This window comes from Harmonia axyridis, chromosome 5, assembly GCF_914767665.1.
Source record: "Harmonia axyridis chromosome 5, icHarAxyr1.1, whole genome shotgun sequence".
In the NCBI taxonomy this organism is placed as follows: Eukaryota; Metazoa; Arthropoda; class Insecta; order Coleoptera; family Coccinellidae; genus Harmonia; species Harmonia axyridis.
The window spans coordinates 3,491,537-3,511,819 of record NC_059505.1 but is presented as its reverse complement, the minus strand read 5'-3'; the positions used below and the strand labels follow the sequence as shown (position 1 = coordinate 3,511,819).

At 35.0% G+C, this 20,283-nt stretch overlaps 1 protein-coding gene across 1 annotated transcript in view; it reads right to left on the bottom strand.

Annotated features, from left to right (window-relative positions):
* LOC123680162 (BMP-binding endothelial regulator protein-like) overlaps positions 1–19,270 on the bottom strand; it is an 89,577-nt gene extending 70,307 nt beyond the window's left edge. The window contains exon 1 of the mRNA XM_045617929.1: positions 19,007–19,270. The gene's annotated coding sequence lies outside the window, so the exon portion shown is untranslated. The remainder of the gene's footprint in view (positions 1–19,006) is intronic.
* Between the last annotated feature and the right edge of the window lie 1,013 nt (positions 19,271–20,283).

The following is a 20,283-nucleotide window of genomic DNA, read 5'->3' as shown; positions in this document are numbered from 1 at the left end:
TTATTCGATTGACATGAATTTTATTTATCCGCAAGATAATCTTGTGGCATTACATTTTAAATATGATTTCTGGCATATGACCGCCACGGCTGGCTCGGATGTAGTCCAATCTGGACGTCCAATTTTCGATGACTTTTTCCAACATTTGTGGAATATATCGGCAAGAACACGGCGAATGTTGTCTTCCAAATGGTCAAGGGTTTGTGGCTTATCCGCATAGACCAATGACTTAGCCCCTCGAAAAAAACACCCAGTCATGACTCATTCAACGTTAATAAGAGAGCATAAAGGACATCCAGAGTTACATAATAATTCAGTTTCATCGAAAGGAAAAATAAGATTTATAATGCATGTATTCTCATTTGTCGTAAAAGTTGGAAAAACCCACTGATTCGGCAACCGTGGTAGCAAAGATACGTGAAAGCCTAGCGAAACATTAGTCTCTTGAGACAACTGAACAAACACAATTCTAAATCTACAATTACACCATTAGTTCTAACTGAAATTCAACTAACACGTACCTGCCATGAACAACTAGAATTCTATTGTATTAGTTCAACTAATTAGCGATCTCTTCAATTGAAAACACTGTAAAATGTCGGCAAATATGCGGCTCGGGTCGTAATGAAATATCAATATTTGTCTATAATGCTTTTCCGCATGTAAGAATCGACTATTGGTGGATTTTCTGAGAATTATTACTAGACAGGTTTCTCCAATCTTAATCGCAACATTCAATAGATTTGAATCGTTGTAACAAACTTGTATATGGATTTATGGGTCTAGATTGAATGTTATCTTCAGGAACAAAATATGTATTTAGTTGTAACAGGCTCACAAAAACTCATTTTATATAGGGTGTTTTTTTTCGAGGTATATAACTTCAAGTTGGCATTACTGTTCGAGATGGCGACCGATTTAACAGATGCCAAATGATTTATTCTCAGTTTGGTTTGGCAATTCATCATAAATCGACTCACGCCTGAGCAACGCTTGCAAATAGTGCAATTTCATTTCGAAAATAATGGTTCTGTGCGGAATACGTATCGCGCACTACGTCCATTTTACTTTGTTTAGCGATGAAGCGCACTTCTGGTTGAATGGCTACGTCAACAAACAAAACTGTCGCATTTGGAGTGAAGCTAATCCTCAAGTGTATGTCGAAACACCGTTACATCCAGAAAAACTGACTGTTTGGTGCGCTTTATGGGCTGGTGGAATCATTGGTCCGTACTTCTTCAAAAACGATGATGGTCAGAACGTTACAGTCAATGGTGATCGGTATAGAGCCATGATTACTAACTTTTTCATTCCTGAATTGAACAAATATGATGTCCAGGAGCTGTGGTTCCAACAAGATGGCGCAACATGTCACACAGCTCGTGCCACAATCGATTTATGGAAAGACACGTTTTGGAACTGTGAATTGGCCTCCAAGATCTTGTGATTTAACACCGCTAGACTACTTTCTGTGGGGCTATGTGAAGTCATTGGTCTATGCGGATAAGCCACAAACCCTTGACCATTTGGAAGACAACATTCGCCGTGTTATTGCCGATATACAGCCACAAATGTTGGAAAAAGTGATCGAAAATTGGATGTCCAGATTGGACTACATCCGAGCCAACCGTGGCGGTCATATGCCAGAAATCATATTTTAAATGGAATGCCACAAGATTATCTTGCGGATTAAAAAAATTCATGTCAATCGAATAATCCATCGTTGTTTTATTGCAATTTAAAGTTCTATAGCTCTAAAAAAAACACCTTTTATCAAATATATTGCAGATGGAATATAGGAAAATATTCATCTCATTTCCAGAACATAGATTGTTTATTTCTTGAGAAACCTAGGGGTGCCAAGACTTTTGACGATGTGTCTAGAAATGATTCGTGAATCGTAAATTAATGCTATTTCATCGAATGAATGTGAACTGTAATATTCGCTGTAATACCTCCAGCGACATAACTTTATAATCAACAAATTCTCAAGCCTAGATTCAAACGGGGAAGCCTGAAATTTCAACTTCAATCATTCGCAACATAGATGAATAGCCGATGCTCTGAATGTTAATTTCTAGTCTTTCATACAACTTTCTGAATATTCCTCTCAACTCGTTGGATGAACAGAATGAGGAACAGTATTCTGTAAGTCATGCCGTAAATAATGAGGAAGTCAGATTCCAGAAGATAAGAGATGTTGAGTTCTCCTTGACATGCAATGATTTGTCGTATGGAAAAGTTATTTTCTCTAATTCTGTGGTTATTCCGTTCATTCTTCCACATCTTGTAGAACAAAATCGTGCGAGAATATATCAGAAACGCACAGTTTTCATGGTTATATTTTATTATTATATGTTGGTACTCCGAACTTTCCGTCACGGCTTTATTTGTCAATTCATCAATTTGCCTTAAAGAAATTAGTTCTGCCAACAAACATTTTTCAATGCAAAAATCACTAAATGATATTTATGGAAATATTCCATGAATTTCAATAAAAATGCAATGAATTAGAGAAAATAATGTATAATACTCGTACAGAAGGCTCATTCTACCACTCGTTCATTCAAAAACACGCCACTTCGTGGCTCGTTTTTGAATTTTGAACTCGTGGAAAAATATCAATGCCTTGTGTACTTGAATTTTAAATAACTATACTGTTGTCTGATATGTTCTAGGAAGCATTGGTTTATCATTTCAAAAGGTGAACATGCAAAATTTTTAGAACTGAATGTTCAAGTTCAAGAGCATCCAAGTTTTCCATTCAATATTTAGAGAAACCGAGTCTTGGAATCGTTTCTGTCGATAATTTTAACGCAATCGGTTGCATAAAATCGATTTCATCAACAAGTATAGGAACAGAATGAAAATATCTGTAGACTAAATACCAGTGATTTATCTCTGGATCATTCTATGAATATCTAAGCTTGGATTAAGATGCTGCCGTTATTAGAGAATGAAATGGAATTAATCTCAATCTTATCATTGATACCGGTCAATTGAAAAGTCCCCGGTCTACCATAGTAAAACACTTTTTTTTGGTAAAATTCGATTTTATTATTCAACAGAGTTGCCTTCGAGGGCGATACAGCGATTATAGCGATCTTCCAACTTTTCAATACCATTTTTGTAGTACGGTTTGTCTTTCGCTTCAAAATAGGCCTCAGTTTCGGCGATTACTTCTTCATACAACTAAATTTCTGTCCAGAGAGCATTTTTTCAGGTCTGAGAACAGCAAAATGTCGCTGGGGGCCAGATCTGGCGGATACGGTGGATAAAGAAGCAATTCGAAACCCAATTCATGCAATTTTACCATTGTTTTCATCGATTTGTGACACGGCGCATTGTCTTGATGAAACAGCACCTTTTTTTTCTTCAGATGAGGCCGTTTTTTAACGATTTCATTCTCTAAACGATCCAATAACGCTATACAGGGTGTTTCATTGGGAAACGAAAATACTTCAAAGGTACATAGGTGGCGCCAAGGCGGTTCTGGAGATACCCCATTAATTGGGTCTTAGTGTCTTCGTAGTCGAGATACAAGGTGTTTTATAAATTTTACCTGTTTCTTTCTGGGGCCATATCAAATGGACCACCCGGTATATTTTATTCATATTTCGCAAATATGTTCCTAATTGAAAGCCCAAACGTATTATGCAATAACCGCCTTGAAAATCAAGGTCAGGGTTAACAAAAAAATTATGAATCGTTTGAATCCTCGAAACAACACCCTGTATATCTGAATTTTGAAAATATGTTTCAATATTCGGGAACACCACTGAAAACTAAACTGAGAACTTGGATACCTGAAAGTGGTTTGAAGTGACTTTTAATAATGAATTATCAAAAATATTGTATCCACAATTATTTCAACATTATTTTGTAATTTTCCGCGAACGTATGGTGCGTTGTTCATGATAATAAAATAATAGGACTTCATTTTCTACCTGCACGTTTAACTGGCGAAGTATACCTGGAATTTCTGGAAAATGTGTTGCCAGTTTTGCTCCATGATGAGAATGTGAACACTGCTGGCATGTACTTTCTGCACCCTCTGGTGGATAAATAGCGCACTAAGAAAACAAGTATCGAAAAGAAGTAGACTGTCGTCTGCAGCTTGGGCGCTAGTTTAACTGGAAAAAATTGTCTTCTCTGATTTTCGTTATTTTTTTCTATTACTGAACTGAATTATCATTACAGTATTTTGTGATATTTGAGTGAATTGGTTGTTCCAGCAATTATTCCCTCAATATGTTTTCAATCTTAAGGGTGTTTTTTTAGAGCTATAGAACTTTAAATTGCAATTAAACAACGATGGATTATTCGATTGACATGAATTTTATTTATCTGCGAGATAATCTTGTGGCATTACATTTTGAATATGATTTCTGGCATATGACCGCCACGACTGGCTCGGATGTAGTCCAATCTGCACGTCCAATTTTCGCTGACTTTTTCCAACATTTGTGGCCGCATATCGGCAATAACACGGCGAATGTTGTCTTTCAAATGGTCAAGGGTTTGTGGCTTATCCGCATAGACCAATGACTTTACATAGCCCCACAGAAAGTAGTCTAGCGGTGTTAGATCACAAGATCTTGCAGGCCAATTCACAGGTCCAAAACGTGAAATTAGGCGGTCACCAAACGTGTCTTTCAATAAATCGATTGTGGCACGAGCTGTGTGACATGTTGCGCCGTCTTGTTGGAACCACAGCTCCTGGACACCATGGTTGTTCAATTCAGGAATGAAAAAGTTAGTAATCATGGCTCTATACCTATCACCATTGACTGTAACGTTCTGGCCATCATCGTTTTTGAAGAAGTACGGATCAATGATTCCACCAGCCCATAAAGCGCACCAAACAGTTAGTTTTTCTGGATGTAACGGTGTAACTTGAGGATTAGCTTCACTCCAAATGCGGCAGTTTTGTTTGTTGACGTAGCCATTCAACCAGAAGTGAGCTTCATCGCTAAACAAAATAAAATGAACGTAGTGTGCGATACGAATTCCGCACAGACCATTATTTTCGAAATAATATTGCACTATTTGCAAGCGTTGTTCAGGCGTGAGTCTATTCATGATGAATTGCCAAACCAAACTGAGAATAAATCACTTAACAGCTGTTAAAGCGGTCGCCATCTTGAACAGTAATGCCAACTTAAAGTTATATACCTCGAAAAAAACACCCGTTATAAAAGTTTGGATAACTTTTTCAGGAATTTTTGTTATGAAACTATCGGTGTCCCTAAAGCCTGGGGAGCCGTTATCATTGATATGGCAGTAGCTACGCCCCTGCACCTAACGTGAATAACGTCTCAATAGTGTCAGCTCAAATTTCAAGTCACTAATGTTATGATCTGCTTCTACTGGCCGTAACTGTCGGCTTCTACCTAGAGCCGTCATTACAGGCAAAAAAAGCAAATATTGAATCCACATACAGGATTCAACTCGTACATACACCATTAATTGACTTTATTATAGCTCTATCGAGAGAGGCGAATAGCGAACTAATAATATTACACTTATTACAGGTACTTCTGTAATATTCAAGTTTTTACTAATGATATAGTATCAAGATATTGGAATGATGAATTTAAATGGTGTTCCAGTGTAACTGTCCTCACCAATTATATTTGATTGAGTTGGTGCTAAGATATCATTGTAATGTTACATTTTGCCTAATTAATTTCCTTCAAGACATATGCTTTGAATATTAATGCGTGAATATTGAGGCTTTCGAATGATATTCTATAGATTTTATTTCAGGTAGACGAAGTCTAAGGCAGTCATCTTCGACCCGAAAAATATTTTGTGTTGGTTGAATATGAATTATAGAAGGATATGTCTGCTTGTTTTGAATACGGAATTGTCGGTTTCGTATATGGTTCATCATTATACTCAATAACGATTTCCAAATGTGCGACGATAATAATGTGTGTCAAAATTATGCACCTTCACAGAATTTTTTATTGTACTATATATAACGTCCCTGAATAAGAGGACAAAGAAAAATTAGAGATTAAGTGGATAATTTAAAGAAAAAAAAAGTACTATAAACATGGACTCACAAACGTTTTGTTTTCGAGAGACTGGGTGTTTCTTGTATAGTCTTACTTCTTCTTTATGTTTGTACCAATTTATCGAATCTTGATTTATTTTCGCTACAGATTAGGTAAGTGAGTACTGAAACTTATAATTGATTTGTTTATAACAGCCAACTGTGATCTATAACGGGTGTTTTTTTTCGAGGTATATAACTTTAAGTTGGCATTACTGTTCAAGATGGCGACCGATTTAACAGCTGTCAATTGATTTATTCTCAGTTTGGTTTGGCAATTTATCATGAATAGACTCACGTCTGAACAACGCTTGCAAATAGTGCAATTTTATTTCGAAAATAATGGTTCTGTGCGGAATACGTATCGCGCACTACGTCCATTTTATTCTGTTTAGCGATGAAGCGCACTTCTGGTTGAATGGCTACGTCAACAAACAAAACTGCCGCATTTGGAGTGAAGCTAATCCTCAAGTGTATGTCGAAACACCTTTACATCCAGAAAAACTGACTGTTTGGTGCGCTTTATGAACTGGTGGAATCATTGGTCCGTACTTCTTCGAAAACGATGATGGCCAGAACGTTACAGTTAATGGTGATCGGTATAGAGCCATGATAACTAACTTTTTCATTCCTGAATTGAACAATCATGATGTCCAGGAGCTGTGGTTCCAACAAGACGGCACAACATGTCACACAGCTCGTGCCACAATCGATTTATTGAAAGACACGTTTGGTGACCACCTAATTTCACGTTTTGGACCTGTGAATTGGCCTCCAAGATCTTGTGATTTAACACCGCTAGACTACTTTCTGTGGGGCTATGTAAAGTCATTGGTCTATGCGGATAAGCCACAAACTCTTGACCATTTGGAAGACAACATTCGCCGTGTTATTGCCGATATACGGCCACAAATGTTGGAAAGAGTAATCGAAAATTGGACGTCTAGATTGGACTACATCCGAGCCTGCCGTGGCGGTCATATACCAGAAATCATATTTAAAATGTAATGCGACAAGGTTATCTTGCGGATAAATAAAATTCATGTCAATCGAATAATCCATCGTTATTTTATTGCAATTTAAAGTTCTATAGCTCTAAAAAAAACACCCTTTATAACTTGATAACGATGTAATGAGTTCATTACAGCACTGTTTTTAGAACTGTAATGATCTCATTACGACTCTGAAATAGAGAAAATTAATTTTTTATGTCTGAATAACCGGAAGTAGGTACCAAGGTTGCAATTTTTTTTTCGAGTTGATAGAGAATATCGAATTATATCCTGATCCCAATTTTCAGAATTCGAATAGGCCTAGTTCGACAGAAATATGTAATAAGCTATCGAATTTAGGACACCCTGTATATCGGCGCCAGAACTTATGAAAAAAGGACATTCTGCATCAAAATTTATCGATTTTGGATGAAAGAGATTTTTCTATTGAAATGTTCAAATTTCAACTAGAGCCCTATCATTTGGGACCAATGTCCGCTCAAAATTCGAAAATAACATAGATTTAGGCAACATTGTACCAAGCTGAAGCTGAAGTTGAATATTACACTAAACAATCATATATGACCAATTGATAATTAGTAGTGCTAATTCACTCATCAGGCTTTTCACTTGAGACTATACATTTCATTGTTTTTCCGTACACACAGCTACTTTAACCTTGAATGGAGAAGATGGGTCATGCATTATATCACAATAAGTATTGTGGTTTTCTCTGAATGCAGAAAACATGTTGTTATAAGTTCCTATATTTAAGTATTTCGTGTTTTGTGATTTTTACAATGGACAGAAATATCGAACAAAGAATCAGACTTGAATTTTCTACTTCAAAGGAAATTTCATTTTCCGAAATACTAAAAATACACCATAGGCTTTCGGTGAATAAATAAAAATACATATATGGAATAAAAATGAAATGCGTTTTATTATGATGTCCATGTTGTCTGTTAGTTCATCTGAGTGGGGGTTGCTGATGATACGATCCTATTGAAATTTGTCAGGATAGTACGAATGGTTATTTCAAACCAACATACTGAATTTGAACCTACTGGTATCTAAATCTGAATTTTCTATGGTTCTGATGAAAAAACTAACACGAAATTTTGCACAAATTTTGAAGTTGTTCTTTTATTCCTAATACAAAATCTCAACTCAGTCTTCTAATAAATATTAAAAGTTGTTCCATGTGTCTGGTGGCTCGAGATTTTTGGATTAGGTTTGAAATTATTATTTCACATGTAAATGCACTATTTCATCTAGATTGAATTCATTTTTTTGAAATTATCAGGAGTATGAAATGGCAATATTTGCTGAATAAGTCAGTTCTAGTCAGATTTGAGCAATAACAAACTGATGGCGTTATTCAAAATTGGAACCTTTACTAAAAATTTAAAGTTTCTAGGTACTTCTTGGATAGTTATGGTGTTTACGGATGGACCGAAACTAGGTATAAAATTGAATTTGACCAAGGATTCATGATCATTGAGTCGACCCTTATTATTTGAATCCATTACCCGCTCAATATTCGAAAATAACAGACATTGTGACGAAATTATATAGCGGTCAAAAAAAGAAAAAAATATTTCTGATAATTTTTGTTCTACCGATTCTGTTTTAGGACGTCGCTCAATTAGTTTTGGACCTGGTGCACAGTTGGCAGCGCAAATGCCATACCACTGTTTCCTCTTGTTAGTACCAAGCTCAAAGAGATGAGTGTCAAAGTTTTGGAATAGTGTTAATGATAGTACATTTGTTTTTGTATAAAAAATTTATGAAAACGAGTTTTATGTATCGATAAAACACTGTTTTTGACGGATAAAATGTTCTCGTATGTGTAATCAAAGCCATAGCTTGATGGATGTTATTCAGACTCTGCTCTGCTTTGCTCTATTGAGAACTAACTTTGAAAACTAAATTTGGCTCTAATAAAGAATTAATTGCCGTGGTTAAAACCAACTTTGAATGCAGAAATGAATCTTTCTACAGAAAATGTATTGAAAAGTTAGAGGAGCGTTTTAGTACATATATCGTTGTTGAAGGTGAATAATGATTAGATTGACGAATAAAGTCGTTTGAACAAAAATGTTACTGTTGACATTTCAAGTGTAAAAATACCTTTACATCATATGTAGTTTATTGATTTCAGTAATGGTATGACGTCAACGATCTAAGAAAAATGACTCTTTCAGGCTGTCAAAACAATATTTATACTACCTACTCACAGAACAAAGTTGCATATAGTGTTCCGAAGAAAAATATTAATTATAATTCATTAATTCTTATGAAATCAATATTAGTACATCGACAACATGGCAAAGGGTTAACAAAACAAACTTCAGAAACAGCCCGGATATTTGTGGATATAGTTGGTATCACGTATTCGTCATCAGTGACGTCATACCATTGCTAATATAAATAAACTATCAATCTCTTTGAATTATTTCAATTTTTCTTTGGTATGAGAGTTTCTCGCCTTCGCTTTCAGGAAAAAACAATCAACCATCATTTTACGATTGTTTGAAGGGCGAAGAAAAATAAAACAACTCAAAGCATTTCTCTTCCAAACCAACAAAACAAGAGAATTACCCACTTGATCTGTATAACGTCAAGAAGTTTTCGGACCAATTTGAGTCAGAGTGCACGGGATTGGGTATAAGTGAAATCCATAGAAAAACAGTCGTTTGGACACACAAGTGTTGTTTACAGCTGGGAGTTTCAACTCCAACTGGAATAAATAATCCAGATCTATGAACGACCTGAATGTCACTCTGTGACAATTCATAGATTAGATTGTTGGAGCCGTGACCCCTCTGGAGTTATTGTTAATTTATCATCCGAGAGTGAGGATTGTCTTTCTACACGGGACACACAATCTCGTTAATGAAAAATTCAGTGATAACGGCAGTCGACGAAATTTCTCGTAATATTCCGAAATGACGCATGTATAGGATTCTGTTTCACTGACTTTGTGTTTGATTGATTATACGATGGTCGTGAATGCTTGGATTTCATTGATGCATTCTTAATGAGCTCTATACCGTGATTGAATTCCTTCAGTCAATTATGCAGTGAAGGGCAAATAACAAGGAGCAGCTCAATATTCGAAAATTAAAAGAGTTGATTTTGAATTGTACAAGAATTCTGATATTTAATTCGTCCATTTATGTTTATTTTTTTAGAGAAAAACGTTCTGATGGAATAAAAAAATTTCTTGATTTTTTTGGAAAATAATGACGATATTTGCAGTAGTCTAATTGTTTTAATATTATGTTGATGGACTACACAACACTTTTGTAAAAGAACAAAATCCCTATTAATATATATCTTCACAAGCTTCGTTTTCGAAATACAGGGTGTTAAATATTGAAAAAAAACCTGTTTTTTACTTATAACTTTAATATTATTACATTCATTGTTTTAATTTTCAGCTATTCAAGTCTTAATGATGTAATGTTTCGAATTAGGTAAGTGTCTCCTGTCAAACTTAACTAGTGGCGTAGATATAGGGGTGCGCGATGATCCTTTTCTTATTGAAAATCCACACCACTTTCTTTTTTTCAAAATAACTGTTTCATTTCTGAAATCAATAGAGCTTCATTAAAAAAAAAGCTCTTCTGAATTTTTCCCATTGAATGTACCATTTTCGAGATAACCGATTACAAAGCAAATAATATCCACAAAAATCTACAAAAATTACATTTTCAAATTTTACCATTAGTGTTGAATAAAAGTACAAAAATTGAAAATTTCAGTTAAATGCCATCTATAAGCGTTTTAATACCCTACGCTAATTTTTGTACTATCATTTATCAGTGATGGGAAAATTTGAAAAATTAATTTTTGTCAATTTTTGTTTGAAGTAATCATATCTTATTTTGTGGATAGTATTCGCTTTTACTCGATTAACTCGAGAATGGTACATTCAATGAGAACAATTCCAGAGACCTTTTATTTAATGAAGTTCTGTTGATTCCAGAAATGGAACAATTTTTCCGAAAAAAAGAAAGTGGTATAGATTTTTATAAGAAAAAGAACATTGCACTAATTTATGTAAAGAAAACCACATTTTATTAGGGTTTCCTTTAGTTCTCTAGTTACCTGGAATGTCAATAACTGACATTTCAGAATTGTCAAAAAGATAATCTATTTTATTTCATAATTGTGATAGAGGCTCATTTATTGCAGGTTTGTTTTCATATTGTTGATGTAATTGTTGCTAATAAAATCCCTCATTCATTGCAGAGAAACACAATTAAGTCGATATCCAAATAAATAGGACTTATTATATTTATATACGCCCCTAGATGTGTTTGGCAGGGGACATTTTCCTAATTAGAAACAGAAACATTACATTATCAAGAGGTACCTAAAAATTACAACAATGAATATAAGAATACTAGAGTTAGAAGTAAAAACCGATTTTTTTCAAACACCCTGTATCTCGAAAACAGAGATTGTTAGGATATATGTTTATAAGAATTTTCTTCATGAAATGAGTTCTATCCGATGCCAAAATCATGGCACTAAAATCTGGACCACCCTGTACGTTGGGTAGTTATTTGGGCTGTTTCCATCATCTGTGTGTTTAGTTGATACCGACGTTTCGTAAAACATTCGCCTGCAGTCTTCAGTAGACTATAGTTACAATGTCAATCCTCCTCAATTTTGTTTCAAAAATCTCTCATTTTCATGGACAACCAATAGATTTATGAGTGCTAACTATTATGTATATTCTATTAATAATTGCTAATATTGGTGTACCATTGCTATATCTGTATGTATGTAAAGGGTGTTTTTTTTAAAGCTATAGAACTTTAAATTGCAATAAAACAACGATGGATTATTCGATTGACATGAATTTTATTTATCCGCAAGATAATCTTTTGGCAATACATTTTAAATATGATTTCTAGCATATGACCGCCACAGCTGGCCCGGATGTAGTCCAATCTGGACGTCCAACTTTCGATGAATTTTTCCAACATTTGTGGCCGCAAATCGGCAATAACACAGCGAATGTTGTCTTCCAAATGTTCAGGGGTTTGTGGCTTATCCGCATAGACCAATGACTTTACATAGCCCCACAAAAAGTAGTCAAGCGCTGTCAAATCACAAGAACTTGGAGGCCAATTCACAGGTCCAAAACGTGAAATTAGGCTGTCACCAAACGTGTCTTTCAATAAATCGATTGTGGCACGAGCTGTGTTGGAAACGAGCCCTCTTGTTGGAACCACAGCTCCTGGACATCATGGTTGTTCAATTCAGGAATGAAAAAGTTAGTAATCATGGCTCTATACCGATCACCATTGACTGTAAGGTTCTGGCCATCATCGTTTTTGAAGAAGTATGGACCAATGATTTCACCAGCCCATACAGCGCACCAAACAGTCAGTTTTTCTGGATGAAACGGTGTTTCTACATACCCTTGAGGATTAGCTTCACTCCAAATGCGGCAGTTTTGTTTGTTGACGTAGCCATTCAACCAGAATAGTGCGCTTCATCGCTAAACAAAATGAAATGGACGTAGTGCGCGATACGTATTTCGCACAGAACCATTATTTTTGAAATAAAATTGCACTATTTGCAAGTGTTGTTCAGGCATGAGTCTATTCATGATGAATTCCCAAACCAAACTGAGAATAAATCACTTGACAGCTGTTAAATCGGTCTTCATCTTGAACAGAAATGCCAACTTAAAGTTATATACCTCGAAAAAAAACACCTGTTTTGTGTATGTATGTCAGAGGGTAAATAGGCTCTTTGGACAAGAAGCCCTACGGGACAGTCTTACCAGTATACAAGTTATTATGTCTCAAAAGTTTTGGTACAAATTTCGGCATTATGAAACTTTTTTCTAGAAGCATTCGGTTTTTCCACTTCTAACAAGCGAAGTTTTTATATTACCTACGAAATAATGAACCTAACTTCATCTGGAAAAATCCCAAAAATTGGCAGAACTGTAGGAGAATATTCATCGAGAAAAACTGGAGTCCATCCTCCAACGCTTAGGAACATTGATGAAGATTCCGGATAAAAATTTTCCGTCTTTCTCGCAAGAACACAGAAATTGATTTGTGCTGGAGTTATTTTATACCCGTTACTTCCCTTGTGGAAATATAAAACTGAATATATTCCTTCTGCTGGCTCACTCGTTTCTTTTATTTGTCTGGCGTAAAATAAACTGAGGAAAACGATAGCTCGGTTTGTGATATACGTTGGTGGAAAAATGTTTTGGAGAGAATGTTCCAGAAGTCGAATGTAAAAACTCTAAATGTTCTTTCTCCTCCACTTCTAATAATAAAAACCCTGCGATTTTTCTTCTCGTTATTTATTTAGTTGGTATCAGAATTGCGTTTGTGGTGTTATATGGAGAGTTTTGCAAAAAATATATATCAGTGGAGAACCAATGAATTCAAATGGGCAACTCTACCAGTGCTGTAGTTTTGTATTTCTCCAGGAGTGCAATTGGCGAATGAATGAACGAGCACGCAAAAGCTCCGAACTTCATGTCAGCGCTTTACAATTTTTCATTTTATTCAACATTTCCGTGCCGTGGTAATATCATCGATGTGTACTTTAAATTATCATACAATTTATATGATACATAGTAAAAGTGAAAATTCAATCAAACGAAATTGATTCCTCGAATATTAGTCACTAAAATTCACAGAACCCATTTCATGATGATATTATTATTCAAGTTTTCGTGAAATCAATTACTTATTTTAATTAGATTCTTTGATATTTGGCTTTTAACCAATTTTCGAACCAAATTCAATGCAAATTGCTTTTATAATTTCCAGGAGAAGATATTATTAACGATGAACATTGAACGACAGACGACTGATCTTTCTATTCAATTCGTCAGAAATATAGCATATTCCAATAAGAGGTTTCATTTTGATATTCAAAAAAAGATTATATAACGGGTATTTTTTTTCGAGGTATATAACTTTGAGTTGGCATTACTGTTCGAGATGGCGACCGATTTAACAGCTGTCAAGTGATTTATTCTCAGTTTGGTTTGGCAATTTATCATGAATAGACTCACGCCTGAACAACGCTTTCAAATAGTGCAATTTTATTTCGAAAATAATGGTTCTGTGCGGAATACGTATCGCGCACTACGTCCGTTCAGCGATGAGGCGCACTTCTGGTTGAATGGCTACGTCAACAAACAAAACTGACGTATTTGGAGTGAAGCTAATCCTCACGTGTATGTCGAAACACGTTACATCCAGAAAAACTGTTTGGTGCGCTTTATGGGCTGGTGGAATCATTGGTCCGTACTTCTTCAAAAATGATGATGGCCAGAACGTTACAGTCAATGGTGGTATAGAGCCATGATTACTAACTTTTTCATTCCTGAATTGAACAACCATGATGTCCAGGAGCTGTGGTTCCAACAAGACGGCGTTTGGTGACCGCCTAATTTCACGTTTTGGATCTCGAATTGGCCTCCAAGATCTTATGATTTAACACCTCTAGACTACTTGCTGTGGGGCTATGTAAAGTCATTGGTCTATGCGGATAAGCCACAAACCCTTGACCATTTTGAAGACAACATTCGCCGTGTTATTGCCGATATACGGCCACAAATGTTGGAAAAAGTCATCGAAAATTGGACGTCCAGATTGGACTACATCCGAGCCAGCCCTGGCGGTCATATGCCAGAAATCATATTTAAAATGTAATGCAACAAGATTATCTTGCGGATAAATAAAATTCATGTAAATCGAATAATCCATCGTTGTTTTATTGCAATTTAAAGTTCTATAGCTCTAAAAAAAAACACCCTTTACTTCAGCCATATTTCAGGAAATATAGAATATATTCCTTCATTCACTTCAATAAAGAATGAAGATTAAAGCTTCAACATTTCCATCCTCGGATTCACTCAAAACTGTGAAAGATACATCCGAAGAAATTTTTCAACATTCCACCATTTTGCTCTCGATGAATTCACAGTGGTCCAGGTACTCATAGGGGCAGAAGGAGGCAGTAATAAAGTCTTCAAAAAACTCAATCAATTCTATAGACTCAGTTTATGAACAATCCTACAATACAAGTTGCAGAATGGGCTCCTATTCCAACACTAATACGAAATTCGAAAACGAGCGACAAAGGTGCGAGTTTTCGAATGAGTGTTGGAATTGCCTTCAGCAACGACTATAAGACGATATTTTCTTCATTTCAGTCAAGTTTTGTGAAAAATTGTCAAAATTCGATGAAAAATTCAGATTCTACATCCTAGTGAGTTTTGTATTCTATCTTGGCAATTAGTGTGACTGTTACCAAAATTGACAGATTACGGAATTTGAATTTGAATCGTACGTTTCGAATTTTGAAATTATTTACAATAATGCATTAAAATCGTCTGACGATATCGATTTAACACCACCTGAATTAAGAGAAATTGCGAATAATGTTACAAATCATTTCACTATATCCAAACTATATTATATTGACAATTGAAGTATGTTGAAATTTGATAGAATCGTAAGTGAGTGTAGACAACCACAAAACGAAAAATATAACTGAAAACAATGATGTAATGAGTTCATTACAGCACTGTTTTTAGTAGTGCATGAACTTATGACGATATTGAATTAGAGAAAAGTATATTAGAGTTAATATGAAAAAGGACAATTGAAGTAGAAGTATTCTCAATGAAGCGGAAAGGATCCTATATTCAAACCTCATAATTCAAGAAAATCATAAAGCACTGTTTGAAATCCACACAGTTATGTTATTTTTTGAATATCACCTATATTATCACAATAATCTTTTGAATTCAATATTCCAGTCAGAAGGTTAATCATTTTAAAACCTTCGAATCGTGATTATTTCACTCCATTTTATCTGCTTGTATTGGAGTTACTACACGAAATCACTTAAGCTCATTTTATACAAAACAATATAATTTCCAGTTGATATCAAATTCCTTTGACCTATGACAATTGATGAATGAACGAAAAGTAATAAACAAACCAGAAATCGTTATCTGCTAACCACTATCCCAATCCTCGTGTTTCTCAAAAACCCTAAATGTTCCACCTAAAGCGGTACATTAGCATTATTTCCCAGAACTAGGTACCAAACAGCTTTCGAACTGATTCGAAACAACCTGTATGGAGAACATCAAATACTAATTAAGATAACATTTACAAGAACAAGCCAGTTGTCAACCCAGAAAAAAAAACCGAAAACTCTCATTCCAAAAATGCCGCATTTCTCGATAACAGCTAAAAACAAATCCCGTGTTCGTATCCTTCAGTATGACCTTTCAAAGAATTTCAGTAGAATGATACATCAGTCAAATATTCGGAATATTCAACCAGCTTGTGTTTTCATTTGTACAAACCGGTTGGTGAAACGATGATATAACTCAATTTATCAATCATGCACCATGGACCATAATTTTGATTATATGTAAATCCGAATCGCATGGCAAAAGTGTTCACGAGTTGTGAAGTCTGCTGTTGAGATGAAATGCACGACTGTTAACTTGGATTTCTGATAATAGTAATGCTGGGTAGTCTGTTAATCGTCAAACAGAGTCAGATCATTTTTTTTCTCTATATCAGTATCGGAATAAGTTCATTACAGTACTAAAAACAGTGCTGTAATGAACTCATTACAGCATTGTTTTCAGTTATATTTTTCGTTTTGTGGTTGTCTACACTGACTTCTGATCCTATTGTCAATATAATATAATTTGGATTAAGTTAAATGATCTGCAACATTATTCGCAATTTCTCTCAATTCTGGTGGTGTTAAATCGATTTTGTGAGACATAATTCACGAATTCAATGTGTAATTGTAGATTCTTTCAAAATTCGAAACGTACGATTCAAATTCAATTTCCGTAATCTGTCAATTTTCGTAACACCAACTGCCAAGATACAATACAAAAGTCACTAGGATATATAATCTGAATTTTTCATTGAATTTCGACAATATTTCACAAAACTTGACTGAAATAGAGAAAATATTGTCTAATACTCGTTGCAGATGATAATTCCAACAGTCATGAGTTGGAAGAGGAGCTCATTCCGCAACATTTTTTGGAATATACTTTTATAGAATGAGAAAGATTGAAAAATATTATCGTGTCAACAAAAATGATGTTATGTGAATAAAATATAGCTCTTTAGACATTCGCTCGTAATTTTGAATATTATAAGTTATTCAAATAGAGATAGATAATATTGAAATGCGAATTCTGTCAACATTTTGCTAAAACCTTACAGTAAATTTTACGCTATATTGTTTCCTATACAGGATGTCTAGTGATCAGAAGGACAACGCTCAGGAGATAATTATTTTAAATGCAAGAGCAGAAGACATTGATATTCTTTCACGAGTTCAAAATGCACCACGCCACCAAGTGGCGAGTTTTGGAATGAACGAGTGTTAGAATGACCTTTTGTACGAGTATTGTACATTCTTTTCTCTAATTCATTGACTTGTTATTGAATTAATGGAATATTTTCATGAATTAGCGATTTTGGCATTGAGAAATATTCGTTGACAGAACTGTTTTTTTTTTCAATAAATTTCCTCAGGACTTTTCGAAAATTTGTGGCCAAATTGCCGAAAATCATCCTGGACTGAAATTTAATCTAATTTCTCAAATCAAAAAAATCTCCTCTATCTTCACCTGAGCATTTCCCCACGATACACCCTATATATTAGAATATTCTAATTTGTATGGAAAAATTATGCAGTAAATAACACAGTGCGATATTTCAACCCGAAGTCATTCTTTCTGAATCCTGAACAAAATTTAAGGTATAATACAATGAGTTATACTTATGAGTAACGATAGTGTATGTCGATAGATTTTTGTACGAAATTTCATGTATTTGTGTAACGTAAATAATAAAATTTCTCACACGATTTCAAAGGTTTGGTATCGAAACCAATGAACCCAAAATTACTCATTAACGAAGATAAAACACTCATTCGATCTATGATACAACTCATTTCAATTATACCCTTTTCCTTAAGTAAGTACCCACTTGTCAAAACTCACTTTGAGAGATTTTCAATTGATTGGAATAATTTGCAAAGAAATCAGTTATTTCATAATTTACGCCATAAATTTTCTAAATTAATTATTATTGAATTCAATGTAAATACATTCTAGAAATGTGTAACTGCCTCGAATACAAATGAAAATAAAAACATTGAAGAGGAATGAAGTATGTGTATATTTTCCGATAGATTTAGGAGTCATCTGAACGTTTTTGAGAAGGATTACAAAAAGTCCGATTAGGTCTCTGCGATAGTTGAATAGATGCAATAAACTATTGGTGTCTATAATGAATTATAGTAAAAATTATGCCTTCCATCTATAATGAGACTAGTTATATTATAAATTATTCGAATTATACCTATATGTTCTTAATTCTTTTTTCAATTTCCTTCCTGTTTTAACGATAAGTTCTTTCGGCGATTACTGCAGATATTAAAGTAATAATTATAATACGGAATTATACTCTCCAGGGCGTATAACTGTGCAGGTGAATATACGCACTTCTAATTTATTTCATATTTTTAAAGTGGAACTAAAAGAAAAGTTCTCATCGATAGAAAAGAAGAGGTATCGCATGTAAGTTTACGAAATTTGTCATTGAAAGTCCATTCAGCGGTTATCACAAAGGTCCTCAAAACAAATCACTACGATTTCGAATTTGAATTCCATTCATAATTTTCCAATACTTTATCAGCTGATTGACCTTTTACGAACAACCAAAGGCGATTAACATCGAATAGATGCACCAGATTGAGTTATACACATCGAAAAAACTTTCGGAATAAAAGACGAAGACGAGGATAGAGTCCTGACATGAAAGTAATTTTAATTGCAAGAAGATCTTTAACGACATCGCCATAACCGGTAAAATTCCAACAAATTAAATACACTTACCTCTAGGCGGAACGGTACGAAAAAAAAAAAAGCACGGAGAAATATATTCTACAACAGCTGAACTTCGGACACTTTCACACAAAATACGCGGAGTAGTAAACACAAAACCGTAGTCGTAAACGCGGGTAAGATCACGAACTCCAGAGCGTGTTCTCCGTTCGCTAGAATAGTTAGCAGCGCATTGGTACAGTCGGCGAAGTCACCAGGTCTGAGGAGGCCGTGTCCGTCGATTGATTCTACGCCGTACAGAGCGACGCGTTTTCTCCCTACCAGAGCTAGCACCAGAGGATGGAAAGGAAGGCGAAAGATATGGAGGATATCTTCTGCACACGCAGAAAGACCTCCAGTTGGGAAAGTGGACAGGGAGGGACTGATAGATAAGATAGACATTCATTCGTCGATCACTCTCATATGTCATAAAATAACAATATAATAAAGGGTGTTTTTTTTAGAGCTATAGAACTTTAAATTGCAATAAAACAACGATGGATTATTCGATTGACATGAATTTTATTTATCCGCAAGATAATCTTGTGGCATTACATTTTAAATATGATTTCTGGCATACGACCGCCACGGCTGGCTTGGATGTAGTCCAATTTGGACGTCCAATTTTCGATGACTTTTTAGAACATTTGTGGCCGTATATCAGCAATAACACGGCGAATGTTGTCTTCTAAATGGTCAAGGGTTTGTGGCTTATCCTCATAGACCAATGACTTTACATAGCCCCACAGAAAGTAGTCTAGCGGTGTCAAATCACAAGATCTTACAATATAATACAATTAAATTGCAGAAAAAATAATTTCATATGTGGACATGATCATAGACAAACTTTGGGCTATTGGTGTAAAAGCTTCGTCTTCTAAAGCCATAACTTGATAATATGACAAGTAATAATGGGTGTTTTTTTCGGGGTATATAACTTTAAGTTGGCATTACTGTTCAAGATGGCGACCGATTTAACAGCTGTCAAGTGATTTATTCTCAGTTTGGTTTGGCAATTCATCATGACTAGACTCACGCCTGAACAACGCTTGCAAATAGTGCAATTTTATTTCGAAAATAATGGTTCTATGCGGAATACGTATCGCGCACTACGTCCATTTTATTTTGTTTAGCGATGAAGCGCACTTCTGGTTGAATGGCTACGTCAACAAACAAAACTGCCGCATTTGGAGTGAAGCGTATCCTCAAGTGTATGTCGAAACACCGTTACATCAAGAAAAACTGACTGTTTGGTGCTCTTTATGGGCTGGCGGAATCATTGGTACGTA